This window comes from Alligator mississippiensis, chromosome 4, assembly GCF_030867095.1.
Source record: "Alligator mississippiensis isolate rAllMis1 chromosome 4, rAllMis1, whole genome shotgun sequence".
Taxonomy (NCBI): domain Eukaryota; kingdom Metazoa; phylum Chordata; order Crocodylia; family Alligatoridae; genus Alligator; species Alligator mississippiensis.
Window position 1 is genome coordinate 20,908,455 of NC_081827.1, and position 14,474 is coordinate 20,922,928.

A 14,474-nucleotide genomic window follows, 5' to 3' on the forward strand; every position below is an offset into this window, starting at 1 on the left:
CCATCAATAAGCAATTTATAGATAGATTTAACCTACTTATAAATAACAACTGATTGATAGATTTGATAAGTAGGCTAACCACATGGAAATCCCAGAAACCCAGGACATCATCTGGGAAATGTGGGATACTATTCCCTCCCCCTGGTGCTCTCACAAGTTGGTGGAGGTGGAGCTACATGCCAGGCACTCTGCTCCAATTCCTGGCCAGACTGTGCCCTGTGCCCCTGCATTTCCAGGACTTCCATTATAATTCCCAACAGCTGGCCAGGGCCAACATCTGAAATCTTAATGTGAAGTGTGACCATACATGAATATAAACCTACACTTTTTATTTTAAAGTCTGATTTCTTCCTCTTTCCCACTTGTGCAAATAGGAAGTTTTTCAGTGGCTGTAGTAGGAGTGATTTAGTTTTAAACATCAGTATAAATTAGTGTGGCAGGCCTAAGCTCGTAATGGTGCTGCTGGCATGCCCTGATCACCTGAGCACGCCGCACCCTGGTGCCTTGGGTGCTGTTACCTCTATGGGGCTCCCTACCTCCCCACCCCTTTCCACTCAGATGATCTGGTTTGGTTCTTGGTAGGATCTGGGTGTGTTGTCTATTCCTCCTGGGAGAGTTGCTTCTTTGCCTCTTAACAGGACAGTAGTCCAGGTGTCTCCAACTGAAAAACTAGCAACTTAAGAATACGTGAACTAAAAATTATTTTGTGACATGAGCAAGCAGGGCAATGATGCCCACTGCACCTCTTTTCAGTGCTTCCATCTATGTGTGGTATATTTTGTACGGCCAGTGTGCAATTCCCTCATTGGGGTATATGTCCTTCATGCTGGTAAGTGATGGCTCAGACACCATGGGGAAGTCCCAGCTATGGTCTGAACTGCCATGCCATGCAGTGATCTGCCAGCATATGGTTCCTCCAGATCAGTGCTGGCCACAGGGAGACCTTCCAGAGGCATAACAGGTGCTACCTCCTTCTCACTCTGCCTGGACATGGCCACTAAGCTCCTCTTATTCTGGGAGCTCTGGGAGGCTGGACCAATCCATGATCCCTTTTCTGATTGTGTGGTGCCAGCCTGGCCACTTGCAGACTGGCCACCTAGATGCCAGCAGCAAGGTGAGTGAGGCACAGGCCTGCCACAGTACGATTAGAAGTTTTAAACAGAAGCGTTTAAATGGTTAAATGTGGATAAAGTTTTTGCAATGCTAAATGCTAGCTTGTGACTGATAAACAGTAGTGCAACTAAGATGGGACAAGCAGGGTGAAGTAGTTAGGCATGTTATTCTGAAGTCTGGCAGAAAACAGGATAGAAATGCATCTTATAGACTAACTAAGATGGAGCACAAGTGTTTGTGAACTCAAGTTCATGTCACCAGATGCTGTGAAACAGGGCACCAGTCTAGGGAGGCTACCAGAAGGGTACCCCCCAGGCAAGCCGCCATAGAAGCAGAAGCAGCAGCCAGGGTATGGAGGGCCTCTAGTACTATAGGAACAGGTTGGCACCCTGCAATCCTTACCTTGACATTTTTGCCCAGGGCACTTAAATGACTTTTATTTTGGTGGTAAATACTACAAGGTAAATAAGACAATTAATACGCAAAATACATAGGTGGAATGAACAAACAAGTAACACATTGAAAATCCTTAGCATAGTGTGTTCAAATTATTTTGATTCAGTTTAAGCCAGTTAATTTGTGAACAGAGAATAGATGCTTGTGTTACTCTGCTCAATATATGGAATTTGCCCACTAGTTTTTGCTTTTGCTTTGGTCACACATATACATTAAGCTATATGGATTTGAAAATATTAACCGTGATATAGCTCTGGAGGTAGTTCATTACTGTTGTTTTAAATTATTTAATATCAATATGATGTATTTCATAACATCAAGACAATCAGGTATGAAAAGCTCTGTAGGAAATCTGTCCCATTCCCTGCCATGAAGACAAGCGCAGGATGGTTATGTCTAGCAGGTTTTTTTTCTCCTGAGCTTCATGCAGTTCAGTTTTAAATTATGTGACTTCTGTCTGTTTATGTTCTACTTCTTGACATTTAAGAAAAGAAATAGGCCATAGTCAAACAGATATTAATCGACTTTTAAAATTTAAATTCTTTTTTTCAAGGATACAGCTTTTAAAATTAGTGTGGCATTGTTACATTAACTAGTGTATCTTGAACATTAAACCCTAGATGGCTGAATAAAATTTCATGTAGATGTCCACAAAGATGTAACTCAATCTGTTGCATAGTGTTTCCAAGCACAGGACTTCAGTAAACAGTGCGGCAATCCTAAAACTGGCTGAGAGACAGAATGGTTATCTGCAAGCAATCAAGAAGGTTGTCCAAGACATTGCTTCTGACAGGTTTTTCAAAGGGGGAGTCTATAACTTGAATGTGGTATAGTATGCTTCCTTTCTTCCTCAAAAGAGTGAGATGAAATAAAAGTTATATTTTTCCTAAAGCAGAGCAACTTTAAAATCTCTTGAACTGAGAGATCTTGCCATTTGGTTGCTTTTTGACAATATAACTGGACAGAATGGCAACCTGATAACATCCTTGTAATCTGAATAGGAAAGATATATTCATCATCACACTGAGCCAACTGGCTTGGAAAGCATCTCTAAGGGAATCTGTTATTTACATCAGACAGACTGGTGCACTTTTCATGCAACTCACTGGGGCTCAATTTGATATTCCAACTGTTGCTTAAAACTGTAGACTTTGCTCACAAGAATAGGTTCAATAAAATTAATGGCCTCCAGGTATGGAAACCTTGTAAGGATTTTGGTTTCTCTCTTGCTTTGGTTTCTCTCCATTCTCTCCTACACCCACAGATCCCTATGTCATCTAAAAATGGTATATCTGGGACTCACATTAGCAACTGGATTGGTTCATCATATGGAAAATTATCTTATATCTAATTTCATTTCAAATTACTAAGAGTCATCATGGTGCAGAGGTCTCAAATTATGCATATCAATTAAATGTTATTGGTTTCGACATTTAAGTCTTGGTCTGCTAGCACTTTACAATTGCCTTTTATGATGAAGATTTAATAAAACTGTTGATTTAGCAAGATACATTCTTTCTAACACTATAGGAAGTCTGCGGGCTTGTAGCCAAGCTGTTAAATGTGAATTAACTCCACTCTCATTTAAAATTATTTACTTTAATAGATCTCCCCAAGTTTCTAGCGAATAATACTTAGCTGATTGACTCCCTTAATGTATATATATCCCTCCAGTAAAATCAAACATGCATGGAATGAACCCATGAATGATGCATGCCCCCAGCATTTGGTGGGCCATGGCAGCGCTGGCAGGAAGAGCACGGTGGCAGTGGGAGCATGGTGGCAGTAAGTGGGGGCTCCTGTAGATGCTGCTAGTGCTGTCAGAGGTGGAGGGGGGGCATTGGTGAGCGCCGACCAGGGGTCACTGACCACCCACAGATGCTGCCAGCAGTCGGCAGCATCCACCAGCAATCACTGGCTGCCTGCAGACGTTGCCAGTGATGGCAGCGGCGAGCATGGAGGTGGTGAGCAGTGACCACCTGCAGGTGCTGCTGACAGTGTCAGCGGTGACTTTTCATAGGGGGGTGCACCACTACGCTCAGGGGGTGCACATGCACCCACATTCACCCCCTACATGTCTCCAATGAATTAACCTAAAAGCATGTGACAAATAGTCATTTTTAATGTTGTAGTAGTGTTAGAATGATGTAGCAATGGTGGTCCATGAACTATGAAAGAAGCAAGGATTTTTGTGGGTTAATATCTTTTATTGGACCAACCATACAGTTGCACTAAAATTTGACAATTATTTTTTTAATGCAAAGCATTCTTCTTCAGATCTGATGAGGAAAGCAAGCACTGCAATTGTTAAGAGCAGTGGGTAGAACTGTGAAATTTGAGGGGAAGAAATTCATAAAGGTAGCAAAAAAAAAATTAGCAGAAAAGAAGTTTGATTTCTACAAGATCAAGACTTTTCAAAAGGGATGTGTAGGAAGAATTTCAGGAGGCAAGTAGAGTATAGTTTGTTATAAAATCAACATTAATGTTCAGTCCTTGGTTCCTTGTGTCCAGGTAGTCTATGAATTTTTGTTCCCAAGCTCACCTTTTAAAGGTGTTTGCTAGATTTTCCTTGAGAACAAGGATAGTGAGATCAAACAAGGGAGAGGCTGTTCTATAACAAATGTGCTCCTACTGGTTTATTTGTGTCTCTGTCCTTTATATTTTTTCCTCATGAGAGTTCATTTTGATTCATATTTGCTGCTTAGTTTCACCCATGTAGTTACCATGAGGGCATTTTGTGATCAGATCAGATGTATACAGGGGTATAGGCTGTATCCATGTTAGTCTAAGGACATAGGCAGACAAGGTTCTTTGGGTGCATTTGATATTAGACTAACTCAAATAGTTGGAAAGATTATTTTATGCAAGCTTTCATGTACAAATACCCTTCTTTCTTGCAAAGTTTTTCCAACGATTTCAGCTGGTCTAATAAAAGATAACAGATTTACCCAAAGAACCTTGCCTGATCAGATTTATCACATTTTGGGAAAGCATGTGTAGGATCCACAGATTTTGATGGATTCATCGTGTAGGGAGGTTGTTAACTGTAGTAGCAGTGGAACTGTATTGATAGGTTAAACCAAGTAATGTATTGTTAAAGCAAGGCCATGTCTCACAAGGCTGTGAAAAGGGAGTTGGAACACATGATCTCCAGAGATCCTTTCTATTCATCTTATAATATAACTATATGAATGTGTTGTATAGACATGGATTTAGGGGGGAAAAAAGGATAAGAATTTAATATACAGTGGCAAAGACAGAAATTTAGATCATTACAACTGTTCACATATCATTGTGATTAAATATAATTCCAACTTCTGATCAGGAAGAGTAGTCTCTAATAGACAATTACTGTCTAGGGCTATGTCCAGATGAGCGAGCACATGCCTGTTGCCGTATCTCAAAGCAGTTTGAGATGCCTCAAGAGGCATACCACAAACAAAAAATTTTCCCCGTGCTGCATACAGCGCAGACTCTAATTTTGATACCCGGAAATCCTGGTATCAAAAGAAAATGTGCTGGAAAAAAGCGGTGCAGGGAGCACTCCTGGAGTATGCCCTGAAGCAACTGAAGGCTGGATTCTCCAAAGACATGCTCTAGTATTCAACCAGAGTCTGGGTGACTGCTGCATGCCCTTGCTGCTCCAGCACTGCCTCAGCCTGCTGGAGGGAATAAAAGCAGGGCAAGACTAGCATCAGTGGCTCAAAGCCAGGCTCTGTACCAATGTGTAGGTGTGGTGGACTGTGGGTGTGGAGAGACTGTGGGGGTAGAGGGGACTGAGGGGGTGGGGGACTGTGTGGGAGGGGTGGGTCCCCCACCCACCCCTCCCATGGTGCACAGCCCCCCTCTGCAGCAGTAGCAGCAGCAGCAAGCAGCAGCAGGGTGTCAGGGCACTCATGGCCCACTGCTAGCAAAGGCCCCCAGTGGTGCATGGCACTGCCTGAGACCTAGGGGCTCAATGTGGTGCATGGATCCAGCCCAGTCTGTTGGTGCGCATGGACTGGCCTGGCTTTTGCTGTCCACCGGGGCTCCTGGTAATGCAGGCAGGAGCCGTGCACCATCAGGCCGGGCTGCCTCCTGCCTCCATGTGCCCAGTACATTATCAGGCTGGGCCAGCTCCATGAGGCAGGAGCTGGCCCAGCCTGATGGCATGCAGGGCATATGGAGGCAGGAGCTAGCCCAGCCCAACGGCACATGGCTCTTACCTGTGGTGCCAGGAGCCCTGGGTGGCAGCAGAAGCCAGCCCGGTCCTGCCTGAAAGTGTGTACCAGTGGGCCAGGCTGGCTTCCTGTGTCACATTAAGAGTCTGGGTCTAAGGAGGTGCTGTGCGCTGCTGGGGGTCTCTGCCAGCAGAGGACCATGAGCACCCCAAGGGCCCACTGCTGGCTGGTGCTGCTGCTGAGGGGGGTCTGTGCACTGTGGGGTGGGTGGGCAGAGGTGGGTCCACCCCTCCTACATAGTCCTTCTACCACCACAGCCCCCTCACCCCCACACAGTGCACCCAGCCCCCTCCAGAAACACTCCCATAATCCATCCACAAAACTCACAACCCCACCCACAAACCCCACATCCACAAACCACCCCATAACCCACCACCTCAACCCACATACACACCCATGAACTCCACACCCATCACCACCCCATAACTCACCCACAAACCCCATACTGCACAAACCCCCATATAAGCCTCACATTGCCCACAAACCTCACCCACACAAACCCTACACCTAGCACTAACACCACCCACAACCCCCCACAACCTCCCCACAAACCCCATACCCACACCCCCCACACCCACCCCAGCCTCTAGCTCCCCCTGGCTGAAGATCTAGGAGGATCTGGGTAGGGTCAATTTGCCCCAAGTGGCACAATTTGCCCCATACCAAAGTGCATGTTCAAGCACATGTGCTGAGGCACAAATCTCTGGCACAAATTTGTGCCCCTGCTACTTGAGCTGCTTCAAGCACACGTGCCTGCATGTGTGGACATGCCCTTATTAGGGCATGCCCTTATTAGGGTGTTGTGTCCACAAGAAATTTGGAAATAGAGATTTATAGATAGATAGATAATGGATTTATAAAGAGACAAATCCAATATATAACTAGACTTCTTGGCTCATATGAAATCAATATTTAGCAAACCAGGCACAAGCCCATTGGGAAAATTTTCAATATCCATGTTGCCTAGGTTTCAACTTCCATTGCTTCTTATTTTGGAAACAGGAAAATCTTTCACAGTGGAAAAACATTAGAAAACATCCGCTCTCTTGCTTGACAGTAAAATGTACTTTCATTTGGAGCACTAATCTTTGCAAACACGGAATATGGGTTCGGTGTTATAATTACTTTACTATTATGTCAAAACTACAGTTACTGGAGTCAGTCAAATGAATACATTCATGTGTTCGTTCCTCTGCAGGAGCTAACGTTTGATGAAGCCATAGTTTGAAATCTGTGAATGACATGACCGAGAGGACAAACAGCTCCACATCAAATTAAAATGTTGTCCTGATTCTATGATTCCATTGTCCATATTGCATGAAGGTGCCATTTTCTTCCCAAAATTAACATAAACATCATTTCTGAATTACCTTGGAAGAGCATAATTAACAGTCCATTCAGGGATGTACAAGGTTTTAACTCACCACCCATCTGTTTTGGGCTTGGTAACTGATTATTTTATTTGCAAACAAGCCAAAGCAAACCTTTGTTTCAGAGTTTTACCTGAATGCACTTCTTTAGTTTTCTTTTCAGGTTTGCTACTATGTGCCATTCCATTTTCTACCCCGCTTTTTTACAGAATGTTTATAGAAATGGGATAAACACTACTTCTCATTCATCACTCATTGAAGAAAAACCGAAGATGTCCTTTAAAGGGAGGGAATGCATCAGAGAGACTTCTTTGTTAAGAGAGTGATGGTTTCTAAATGTGATGTGCTTGAAAAACTTTTAAGTCACCCTTTTTCCAGCATATGCATCACAGCCCTGCACAAGTGATAGTGATGAATCTAAAGAATCATTTACATAGACACTGGTTGCACAGAGACTTGCCTGTTACTTCTTGTTATGTCTGAGATCATCAAGGCAGCTTTTGCTGCTTGCCTTTAGTTAAGATTTCAATCAGCTCATTTATATTTTTGTATTTATACACGTAACTGTAATAAGCTCCAGACCTAAGAGTTGGCAGCAGTTGCACAAACAACACAAACCAAAGGCAACATCACTGCAAGATGCTCATGGAGTCTGGAATGATTTAGGTCCAACTTGTCAATTAAGCTATTATGGGCTGAATTTCCAACCTAGATGCAGAACAGGTCTTTCATTCTCTTCTGCGTATGCCCTCTAATCAGTAATCTTCATGTCAGTACTTCTGTGCTTTTACATCAGCTCTGGTTAGACAGAGCATATCAGCATTCATGTATGTTAATATTTAGAAATTTTGATTACTATGTTACTAGGGAATTAGGCCAACTTGTACTTTAATTTCAGTGCTAAAGAAAATTAGTATATCATTGACAAGTCAAACTGATGTAAATATTCAGAACAGAAGGTGCTGGAGAATATTTACTCTGTTTCTGTTAAGGAAATAACCAAGACAGAGTGAAATTAGGCAAAAAAAACCTATCAGGACAAAACCAGAAGAGACACACCTGCTTCTGCATTCATTAGGAAGTACTTTTTTTTTGTTATGCCAGTGCGTGCTATATACTTTCGAAGTCATCTCAATGCTACTTCTGTTATTCATCTTATACTGGCAGCCCCAATTTGAATACTAAAGCATTAAGCAGGGTAGCTGGCAACCATATGAATGAATTAATTCTTCAGTGTGGTAAGCTCCCTACCAAAAGCACTGCATCTCACTGACTTCTACTAGGACTGAACAGGAGCTCAGCAGCGACTGGAGGGACACCAGAGGTGCTCAGCACATTTGAGGTTTGGCTTTAGTACCTAATTTACACTATGAAGTTGCTGAAAATGTGACTCTTAAGGGTTCAGGGTGCAGTTCTTCCTCCTGCTTAGGTATGGTGGTGTCACATTTATAGCATCAAGTTTCCATCAAAATTCTCCTGTGAAGAGCAATATCTCAGGGTGACCTCTAGCCACCTTATATCCTGACATTGGAGGTATGGCTGGGAAAAAGGATATGTAGCCAGAGCAGCGCATATTGATGTCAATGTATATAAACTGACTTAGGCTTGGCTTACATGGCTGATTTGCCTTTAGACAGTGTTACAGATGGAGGTAGAGCAAATGCCACAAGTGCAAAGTAGTAGCTTTGCCTACCTATGCCAGGACTTGCATCAATGACTCCAGTACATCAATGTCTGTAATCTGGACAAATCTCCAGCCCCACAGCCTGGTTGGCAGACTCTCTACCCAGAGGGAGAGGTGTTTCCAAACACTCCACACACATTAGAGCCCCAAAGGGAAAGGAATTGCAAGCTCACCCACCACTATTAATTTTATCTCCTAATCAGGCCTGCAGCTGAGGAGAAATTAGGAGGTATGCTCTTCGCCATAGAAATAAAATATCTTTTTAATTTTCTGAATTTCTGAAGGCAAACATATCTACCCTTCTCATCATGTAGTCAAGAAAGGTAGTTACGGGTACTCCCCCACATTGACAATCCGTTTCCTCATATATCGCTCTGCCCCACTCACAGGCTGTGTTCCCAGGGAAGTATCTGCTGCCCCTTCCATGTTCACAAGTGAACTTATTGAACGACCCCACATCACAACAACAGTTATGCTCTCAGATACTTCTTTTCATAGACTGCTAGTCCTGCTCCCGTACCTGTCATACCTGTTACTCCTGCTCCCATTCCGCCAGCCAACAGTGCTCTTTCCTTCCCCAGATCCCTGCCAGTGAAGCTGAGCGCAGAACTGGAACAGATCCCCCCTGTCTCCTCCACCCCAACCAAGGGACAGGACAGCAACTTCCTCCTGTTTCTTATTCCAGGTATGTGAAAGGTGAAGTTGGAAGAAAGAATAATTGCTACACAGCCAGTAGAGCTGGATGTCAGAGGAGCACTCCAAATTTTAAAGGGGTGGGGTGCAAAGCAAGGAGGACTTTTTTGAAAGAGTTTTCTTCAGTCCTCAGCAGGCAGTTGAATTCATTGAGGATGCAGCAAAGTCAACAAGAGGTTCAATTGAAGGAGTTTGCTTTGTAAACTGCCAGCTACTCACTTCTATGAAGGTATTAAAATGCACTGTTGCAGGGCGTATTTCCAGTGCCAGCAGCTCTGAGTGCTTTCACTGTGTGTATAATCCAGTCACTGATTTCTATAGCGAGAGCCTGGTTTACCTCAGGTGAGGCTCTGCCTCTGATTGCTGCTGCTAAATGTCTGTCTTGAGTTACTAAAAATGTACACACATCACATACCTTTTAAACAACTGACTGGCTTTCCTTATAAAATACTAGTGTGATATTCCAAAATCCAATGAAACGGTAGCAATCTTAAAAGGAGTCTTCCTTGAGGAGCTACTTCAAGACACTTTTTGCCAAATGAATAAAGAAATAAGCTATTAATGGTCAAATTGTGCACTTGATGGCATTAGTCCCTGAAAAACAATGAAACTCTTTTGTATAGTCATGTAATTGGGGAGGATTTGTCCCTTAATGGCACTAGTAAGCCGCCTAGCAATTGTCCTGTGTCTGATTCAGCTTTTGTTTCCATGAGTGTCTGTGCAGAAATGTGAAATATAGTGAGGTGTGAACCAAAATGAGAGGTTTTACATTACTTCATTACTATCGTGACTAACACTCTTCACTTCTGTGTGCTGGCAGTATGTCTTGATGTAGAACTGATTTTCTAAGTTTAAACTGTTTCTATTAAAAGTTGCAAAAGCAGTTGTTTGTACTGGCAATTCACTCAACAAGGGATTTGGGAGGCCTTTCAGGAGTGGTCTTACAAACGCAGGTCCCATCTGCTTCAAAGACATGCAAAAATATTTGAATCTGTTTTCTGTAAGATTATGTGCTTGTTCAAATGTTTGCTTCCCCGAGTTGGTTTGAGCACCCCCCACCCTTCCACATCCACCTCTTCAGTGAATTAAACCACCATTCACAGATCATAGGTTATACCCTACTGTATCATAGATTATACCCTACTGTAGTGGTTTGGTACTGTTTAAAGAACAGTTTTATTTTCCCCAGGTCAAACTTTTCCCTACAGGAAACAACATAATCACAAAACAATTGACTACATGAACAATAAAGGGTTAATTCACACCCTGTGGTCCTTTCCCAACCCCTAAGAGAGTAATCCCAGCTCTGTGCTGCCACCTCAGCATTTTTTCTCCCCCTCAGCTTCCTTCCCTTGGAGCCTTTAGAATCATAGACAATGAGGGTTGAAGGGACCTCAGGTGGTCACATCTAGTCCAACCCCCTGCTCAAAGCAGGACCAGCCCCAACTAGATCATCCCAGCCGGGTCTTTGTCAAGCTGGGCCTTAAAAACCCCCAAGGATGGAGATTCCACCACGTCTCTGGGTAACCTGTTCCAATGCTTCACCGCCCTCCTAGTGAGAAAGTTTTTCCTAATATCCAACCTAGACCTCTCTTGCTGTAACTTGAGACCATTGCTCCTTGTTCTGGCATCAAGGGCACGCTGCTGACTCATATCCAGCTTATGGTCTAACCCCAGGTCCTTTTCTGCAGAGCTGATGCTTAGCCAGTCAGTCCCCAGGCTGTGGCAATGCATGAGATGCTTCCATCCTAAGTACAGGACTTTGCAGTTGTCCTTGTTGAACTTCATGAGATTTCTTTGGCCAAATCCGCCAGTATGTCTAGGTCACTCTGAATCCTAGCAGTACCCATCGTATACTAACACCTCCCAGTACCTGTATCTACTACACCTCCCAGTTTGGTGTCATCCAAAAACTTGCTGAGGGTGCAATCCATCCCATTTTCTAGATTGTTAATGAAGACATTGAACAAAGCCAGCCCCACAGAACTGACCCATGGGGCACTCCAGTTGATACCAGCTGCTAGCTAGACATTGAGCAACTGTGCTCAACAATCCAGCCAGCTTTCTATCCACCTTACAGACCATTCATCCAACCCATACTTCCTCAGCTTGCTAGCAAGAATGCTGTGGAAGATGGTATCAAAATCATTGCTAAGTAAAGTTATAATATGTCCATTGCTTTCCCCTCATCAATAGAGTCAGTCACCTCATCACAGAAGGCAATCAGGCTGGTCAGGCATGACTTGACCTTTGTGAACTCATGCTGACTGCTCCTAATCACATTTCTCCCCCCTCCAAGTGCTTAGAAATGGATTCTTTGAGCACCTGCTCCATGCTTTTTCCAGGGTACTGAGGTGAGGCTGACTGGCCTGTAGTTCCCAGATCCTCCTTCTTCCCTTTCTGCAATCACATCAGCTAACTCCCTCAGCACCCTCAGGTGCATCCCATCCAGCCCCATGGACTTGTATATACCCAGCTTTTCTAAATAGTCCCAAACCTGTTCTCTTACCAGTATTGGCTGCTCCCCTCCTCCCCAAACTGTGCTGCTAATGCAGTAGTCTGGGAGCTGACCTTGCCTGTGAAGAGTGAGGTGAAAAAGGCATTGAATAATTCAGCCTTTTCTACATCCTCTGTCACTAGGTTGCCTCATCCATTCAGTAACGGACCCAGACTTTCCCTGACCTTCCTTTTGTTACCAGCATACTTGTAGAAACCCTTCTTGTTACCCTTCACATCCCTTGCTAGCTGCAACTCCATTATGCTTTGGCCTTCCTGGCTTCATTCCTGCATTCCCAAGCAATACTTTGATACTCCTCCTAGTTGTTTATCCAGGTTTCTACTTCTTATAAGCTTCTTTTTTGTGATTCACTTTACTCAATTCTGTTACTACTTCCCAATTGCAGTATAAATGATATCACAATATTTTTAAATGTATTCAGTTCTAAAATGGTAATACAGGCTCCCATTCTAGCCACATGAAATCAATAGGTCCATTCAAATACATAATGATAAACACACTTGATTCTGTGCAGGACTCATATAGGCATCACATGAATGTATTAATATACAAAAATCATTGTTAAGAAGCATTTTGGGCTTGCTACACACAGGTAGCATCTACATGAGACACTGGGTGTGCAATTGTTACTGTGCAGTCATTTAGTAGTTGTATAAACAAGTAGTATCCCAAGTAACACCAACAAATATCTTTTTTGTGACACTACTGTTCAGTAGGGTTGTGTCACAGTTTGTGCCACCCAATGCTACTGCACAGTAGTATTAAGCTACTGTGCAACCATGTCTCATGTAGACACAGTCACAAAATACTTGGTATAAAACTTTGAAAGTATGGAAGTGAAATATTAAACCACATAAAGTAGCTAGTACTTAAACCACAAGTTCATATTTTTTCATGGCCACAGCTGCTGCTCACTACAGACCATGAACCACAACATTACCACTGCCCTTTTCTCACTCTCATCTATAAACACAGCTTTCATACACCATTCTCACCTCAAAACTTATAATAGTGTATGTCAGCTTTTAATCAGTTGTATTGCCAGTAGGTAGCATCATGCTTGCAGTAAAACAAAGTGATGGAAAACTAGCATCTCTGGATTGTTTGGGTAGAGTTAAAGTTGCGGTACAAGGTCTTCGCAGAAACAGCACAGAAAATTCAAGGGTGAAAGGAACTCAATGTGAAGTGTCAAACCAGTTGAACTCCTACTTGTAGAGGAAAAACAAAACCCCAAAACCCAGAAATGTATGTTTCACTGAAAACAAGATCCTAACTATGTAGGCACTTACCTAACACTTAATGTTTTCAAAATTTCACTATACATAAGATGGGAACCCATCTGAACACAACCTTATCTATGCATACTAGGAACTGAACCTCATGCAATTTTCCATTTCAATAGGATTTTTTCCTAGATTTGTGGAAATATCTGGGACTGGTCCTTTGACGACCTTTTCCTGATACATATTTAGTTGTGTATTTACCATGCCAGTTGTTTCTTAGTTGGATACTTCCACAGGTTCTAAAGCCAATGGAAATTCTAGCTGGTGGTACTTGGCCTGCAACTGAAGGAGAGAGGTCTCAGGGTACATGATTCTCAAAGAGCCAGTATGTATGCATTGTTGCCCTGAGGGGTCAGGCCAAAGCTCAGGATCGCAATATCATGCTGTTAGACAGGAGGGCACATGCACACACTCAAAAAGCAATTAGGTGCATATACACACACTAGGTGCGTACACCCATGCGCGAGGCATGCACACCCCCACTACCAACTCAGGCACACTCACGCATCCAAAATCACCAGCCTAGGCACATACACACCTATTACCAATTCAAGCTCATATGCACCAAAAATTAGACAACAATCAGTTGTCAATACCCACACATTCAGTACACATACGCGGATCACTAATTCGTATATCATGCACATGATGAGGTGTATATATATATTCACTAGTTCACACACATACCACCTATCTACACATACACACAGGTGAGTTCCTAGCTTGGATGTTATGGTGTGTGTATCGGATACCTAGGAAGAAGGTTAAGGTGAGAGAGTGAAAGTGTAGGGAGTGAAAGTTGCCAGGACCAAGATTAGAACTGGTAGACTAGAGAGAAGTTGGGCTGAGGAACTAAGGCTTGGGGGTTACTTAAGGTCAGGTAGCCCCAGGGTTACTCAAGGTCACTGGTGCTGGGGTGGAAGCAAGGGAAAAAGCCCAGGAGACAGCCAGGAAAGGGAGAGGCAGAAGGCTGGGAGATTGGGGTTGGAAACTGAGGCAGAAAGCTGGGAGATCAGGGAGCAGATAAGTGGTGGCAAGGAGGAAATAGTCAGGAAAGACAAAATCTCAACTCAGGGTTTCAAAATAGCAGGTTTATTAAACAGACAACACACTACATAGCTCCATGAAGTTATTGGT